This window comes from Cynocephalus volans, chromosome X, assembly GCF_027409185.1.
Source record: "Cynocephalus volans isolate mCynVol1 chromosome X, mCynVol1.pri, whole genome shotgun sequence".
Lineage (NCBI taxonomy): Eukaryota > Metazoa > Chordata > Mammalia > Dermoptera > Cynocephalidae > Cynocephalus > Cynocephalus volans.
The window spans coordinates 29489838-29496323 of record NC_084478.1 but is presented as its reverse complement, the minus strand read 5'-3'; positions in this window follow the sequence as shown (position 1 = coordinate 29496323).

Sequence of the window (6486 nt, the reverse complement as noted above, 5' to 3'; positions counted from 1 at the left end):
CGCCCAGGAAGTGTACCAGGTTTCTGCTAGGCACAGACGACCGGTCTCTCTGGGTGCCTTTGTAGCATTGTGTAGATCTTTCTCGGGTCTTGTTCACCTTTGTATCCCCCCCAGTATAAACCGAGTCTAGCGCCCGCCTGCAGCCTGCTCTCTGGCAGGTTCAAGCGGACCTGGGAACTCTCCTACCACACTATTCCCAACCAGAAATTCATTAGGCATTTTTCCAAACTGGTGGCCGCAGAGATGGTATCTGCCTCCCAGTAACAGGAAGTTTACCGGGCGCCGGAGTCCAGGGTGTGGTGGAGTGACAGTCGGCCCGCCCGTACTTCCTTGCCCTCCCAACACTGGCCGGGGACACCCCACGGCACCAGCCCCGCCAGAGAACCGCGGAGGGAGAGGGAGAGGAGGCGGGCCCGCAGGCTCCGGTAAGCCCCGCGCCAGGCCAAGCAAGTGGGAGGGCTCAGTGATGGCCGAGCTGGGCGGAGCTGCCCGCACCTGGGAAAATGGAGGCAGCACCGGGGCGGTGAGTGGCCTGGTGATGCAGGCGGGAGCCGCGTGGGCATCCACCCCACGAACAGATCTGTGCCAGGGATCACTCACAGTGCTGTGCCAGGTCGAGCGCTCACTCTGTCTCTGGTTTGCCGTCTTCCGTGTTCTCGGCAGCTGCCGCCTCGGGCTGTTCAGTCGCGGCGCGGCTCGGGCGCTCCCAGGAATCTTCTTTAATGCCGGCCTGAAACCTCGAATCCTGAATAGGGCAGTTGGCCGCCTTCAGCGCGGCCCCGGCCTCCGGGGTCCTGTCTGCATCCACAGCAGCCCTGGCGCCGTGTTCCCTGTTTCGAGACTCGCTTTTGCAGCTAAGAAACAATTCTTTTCCTGCTCCACACTTCAAAGCTGTTGCCTGTAAATGAGGCAGCCTCTCCTGCCGTTGGCAAAGTGGCGTTCAGCCCCCACGACCGGCCAGCAGCTGCAGTCCTCCCTTAAGAGATGGCAAGAGGAAGGTCCACAAGTTTCCTGGCTGCCTGAGGCCCAGTGGTCGCCTTTTCCACCTCAGCTACTCCACGCCAGCCGCCATCTTGAAACCCCCTGGGTTTATTTCTTCCCTCCAGATTTTCAAATTTGTTGGCACATATTTGTTTATAAAAATCTCTAACTCTTCTCTGTATTTCCGTGGTATTGGTCATAATGTCTCATTTTTCATTTCTGATTTTTGGTATTTGGATCTCCTCTCTTCTTTTTTTAGTTAGTCTGGCCAATGACTTGTCTATTTTGTGTTTCTTTTCAAAAAAACACAACCTTTTGTTTCGTTGATTTTTTTGTACCATTCTTTTGGTCTCTATTTCATTTAGTTCTTCTCTGATTTTAATTACTTGTTTCTGTCTACTGCTTTTGGGATTAGATTGTTCTTGTTTTTCTAGTCTTTGACATTTAAAGTTAGGTTGTTTATTTCTATTCTTTTGAATCAAGCACTTATTGCAATAAACTTCCCTCTTAGTACTGCTTTTGCAGTTTCCCATAGGTTTGGGTAAGTTGTGCTTGTGTTTTCATTTGTTTCAAGAATTTGTTTTGATTTCCTGCTTTATTTCTTCTTTGACTCATTGGTCATTCAAGAGCATGTTGTTTCATTTCTATAAGTTTGTATAGTTTCCAAAGTTTTGTTTGTTGGTAATTTCTAATTTTATTCTCATATATATACATATATTCACCATATATCAAAATCAACTCAAAATGGATTAAAGACTTAAGTATTAGACCTGAAACCATAAAACTCCTAAAATAAGACAGAGAGGAAACACTTGAGGATGTAGGTCTGGACAAAGACTTTGTGAAAAAGATCTCAAAAGTACAAGCAACCAAAGAAAAGATAAACAAATGGGTTTATATCAAACTAAAAAACTCCTCCTGTACAGCAAAGGAAACAATCAACAGAGTGAAATCACAACCTACAGAATGGGAGAAAATATTTCCAAATTATACATCTGACAAAGGATTAATATCCAGAATATACAAGGAACTCAACAGTATACAAGAACTTAACAGTAAAACAAACAAACAAAAAAATCCAATTAAAATATGGGCAAAGGAGCTGAATAGGCATTTCTCAAAGGAAGACATACAAATGGCCAACAGGTACATGAAAAAATGCTCAACATCACTGAAATGTAAATCAAAATCACATTGAGATATCCTTTCACCCCAGTTAGGCAGGCTATTATCAAAATGACAGAGAATACCAAATGTCGGCTAGGATATGGAGAAAGCGGAATGCCCCTACAGTGCTGGTGGAACTGTAAATTAGTACAGCCACTATGGAAAACAGTATGGAGGTTTCTCAAACAGCTACAGATAAAACTATCCTATGATCCAGCAATGCCACTACTGAGTGTATACCCAAAAGAATGGAAATCATCATGTCAAAGGGATGCCTGCTCTCCCTTGTTCATCGCAGCTCTATTTATAATAGACAAGATATGGAACCAACCTAAATGTCCATCAGCGGATGACTGGATGGGAAAATGGGGTATACACAATAGAATACTACTCAGCCATAAAAAAGAATGAAATTTTGCCATTCACAGCAACATGAATGAGCTTAAAGAAAAATGTTAAGTGAAATGAGACAGGCACAGAAAGAGAAATACTGCAAGTCCTTACTCATAAGCTGGAGGGAGGGTGGGAGGAGAGAAGGCAGGAAGGCTTCCCTGAACTTTCCCCCAAGGCCACATTGGGTTTTCTTTCCCCTGAAAGTTTAACATCCTTCTATCTCTCATCTCATACCTCCTCTAGTGACAGATCAGACCTAACTCCCTTATAGGCCTTTACCTCAAGTTTCCATCCACCCAGACCTCCCTCCAGCCTGTAACCATGAGTAACAACTCATAGCTTGTGTTTGCTAATTGTCTTAGTCTGTTCAAGCTGCTATAAGAAAACACCACAGACTAGGTTGCTTATAAACAGTAGAAATGTATTTCTCACAGCTCTGGAGACTGGGAAGTCCAAGATCAAATCACCAGCAGACTCAGTGTTTGGTGAGGGCCTGCTTCTTGGTTCACAGCAGTCTTTTCACTGTAGCCTCACATGGCAGAAAGGGCAAGGTGTCTCTCTTGAGCCTCTTTTATAAGGGCACTAATCCCATTCATGAGGGCTCTGCCCTCATGACCTAATCACCTCCCAAAGGCCCCACCTCCTCATACCATCATCTTGGAGGTTAGGGTTTCAACATGAAATTTGGGGGGACACAAACATTCAGACCATACTAATGTTCTAGATCAATGCTTATAAGTACTTAGGTTTCATATACCAGTAACATTTCAAAGCCTAAACTTGCCACTGGCACTAGTTTTACACTCTTTCTTGCCCTAGGAAAAATCTTTTAAAATCACTTGTTATCTTCATTCCATTTTTAAAAGGATATTTTACAAAAAATAAAAGGCCATAATGTTAAAATAAAATAAAAAATTTAAATTGAATGAATTTATATTTGTGAAAAAAAAATATTATCCTTAGTTTTTCATTTTGATGTGGACCAGAGGAAATTCTATTGGGGAAATCCTTGGACAGGCATTTGGTGACCTCCGTAGTTGTCTCTCAACACCTTTGATTCCTATACCATGGATAATTGACACTGGGAGAGTTCCTACTACGAACCAACTTCTGTATCTTTATATGTGTCTCTATGTGTGTATGGGATAGCTATTAGCATGCTATTCTACAGATAGCAAAACTAAGGCATAATAAGTTTGGAACTTGCTCAAGGACTCACAGAAAATAAGTGGTGGAAGTGAGATTTGAACCCAGTTATTTAGGCTCCAGTGTTCTTGACTGCTATCCCACACCGCTGCAACTTCTTTCAACTCTATGGTATGAGTATGGTTCTATGCACAAAATAAACACACCAGTATGTGCAATGATCATGGTAGTTTTTGCCATAATATATCACATCTTCTGAACAGAGTAATGGCCCGATATATGAAGAGTCTTCAAAAGGTTCATGAAAAGATTCATATTATCTTTTATATTTTAATTCTATTTTCCTATCAACTTTTTGAAGTACACTCACATATCATCCCAAGAAGACTATTTCTGAAAAGGGTATTTATAAATTGTAAAGTGCTGTATGGATGTAAAATCTGCTATAATTAGTATAATTATCAACACCAACTAGAATTTAAAAAGTCAAGTTTTTCTTAGGTCATCAAAGAAGGTTTATTAAATAAAACACTATTTCTAAGGGAATCCCATCTACAATATTTTAGGCCAGCAGAATTAACTAATTTATAGGAGAGTTTGTGGAAATTAGAGTTATTGAAAATTAGCCCAATTCACTGCCTGCAGTATTTTACTACCTTGCTGTTGCCTATAAGGTCCTAGGGACCACCCTAAACAAAACGTTGGGTTGTCTTAAACACATTCTTGTCATTCCTTACATCACCTTTCTTCTTACCTTGAGACAAACTTTACCTAACCTTTACCAGAAACTCAATCCCTTCACTCTTTGTCTCTCTGCCCAACAAGAACCTCTTAGCCAGTTACTTCACTCGAAAGCATCTGACAACATCGCACTTTTGTGTTTTTTCAAGAGCATGGTAATAAAGTACCATGATAAGCCACAGGGGTTTATATTGAGTGGGAACATTTCAGACACAAGGGACAAAACTACTGTAGAGATACTTGAAGAAAAGAATGTTATACTGGTGGCTCTTAATTAGATAACAACCAATTTTTCCAACTGATAAGGTCCATCATAGGTGGTAATGAATGACACTGAAGGCACAATCCCTCTCTGTACTTGCAATACCCATAAAAGTCTCCTATCAGTTCTGTATGATCCCAGTAATTCACCACAATGGATTTCACCTTAAAGTGCACTGCTCTCTACTCAAATTTTACAGCTACCCCTCTCCCAATAACATGACCTTCCTTCACTTCACTTTCAAGGCTTCTTCTATTCTTCCATATCACTCACATAAAACAACAGTAAAAGCTAGTCACCTTATAGCAAAGGAATACAAGCCCCTGTCCACAAGTCAAGGAATGGTTCTGGGTTTATATCTCAATATAAATGCATTATTGAAAAACTGATGGTATAAATTCACTAGTTTAGTTAATAGTAACACACTAATAGTGATTTCCTATATTTGACAAATAGATCACGGTAATGTGAAATGACAAGATTAGAAGAAACAAACAGGTTGAGGGGTATATGGGCACCCCCCTATACTATCTGTGTGACTGTTCTGTAAATTTGAAAGTATTCCAAAGAATAAGTTTATTCTAAGAATTGATGAGGAGGTCCATTGGCCAATTCCTTTGGGAAACTTTCAGTTAAGAAATTAATTATCTCAATGCTTGTAATTATCAGAGCTTTGGGACTATCTATTAAGCATGGTAACTTTATCAGAGGGAATGTATGGTGCTGCATTTTCCAAACATATTTGGACAGAACCCTTTTTTCTTTCTTCAAAAAGTTTCTTTCCAGAAAAGTGCTGACATAGAGAAAGTTTTTCCCAACGTGTTACAGACTCTTATCTTATACTGGACCATGTTCAAATTTTAATCAGCATCTTTGTCTGAAGAGAGAAAGAAGCCATGAACATTAAATTGGCAGAAGATTTGAAACTAGGGATAATATGATGGATGAGAAAATAATCACTAAAATTAAACTTAATAGGCTACGTCAATTGACCAAACTTAATGGGATGAATATAAAAGGATAAACATAGAGTTTACTTTTAGTTAAACAAATTAAAAACAAAAAATCAACAGAGTAAGTTCAGGATGAAGAAGAACGGACTTAAGTGCCCATTATGTTACTACGAACAGCTTTGTGTCTCAGGAGATCTTAGGTCAAATTAGTAGAACTGCCATGCTCGGTGAAGAGGCCCTAAAAGTACTTTTATGGTAAGGCCATTTCTGCAGATCTTTTTTTTTTTTTTTTTTTTTAAGATCTATGTGCTGCATAAGAAAAGGTCCTCATTGAGACATTTCCAAAGCAGAGGGAACAGGATGATGTGGATCTGGGAAACTATGTCATAGCAAGAAATGTTGAAGAAACTCAAATGTTACCCTGATGAACAAACATCCTAACGGGATTTGACAGTGGTCCTTACATACACAGGGATACAAGGAGAATGAAATCTATTCTGTGTAACTTCAGAAGTCAGAAGAAGGATCTAAGGAAGCAAGTGGAAGCACATCATCTCTGTGACCATTAAACAGCCTCACAAAAGAATGAACATCCTTGAAATGAAGTGAGCTTCCTGCCTCTGGGATTGTTCAAATAGAAGCTGGATGCCCAGCTGTCCAGATTGCTGCCAGGTTGTCTTCTGCATTATACCTGATAAATGACTTCTACAGAACCTTCTAGTGCTAAGATCTCAGAATATATGAAACCACAGGGAAAGGGAAAAAATTAAGAGGCACCGAGAAGAATGACAAACCGCTGAAAACACCCCCAAAGGTCCCTCAGGCCGCACTCTGCCTCTCTTC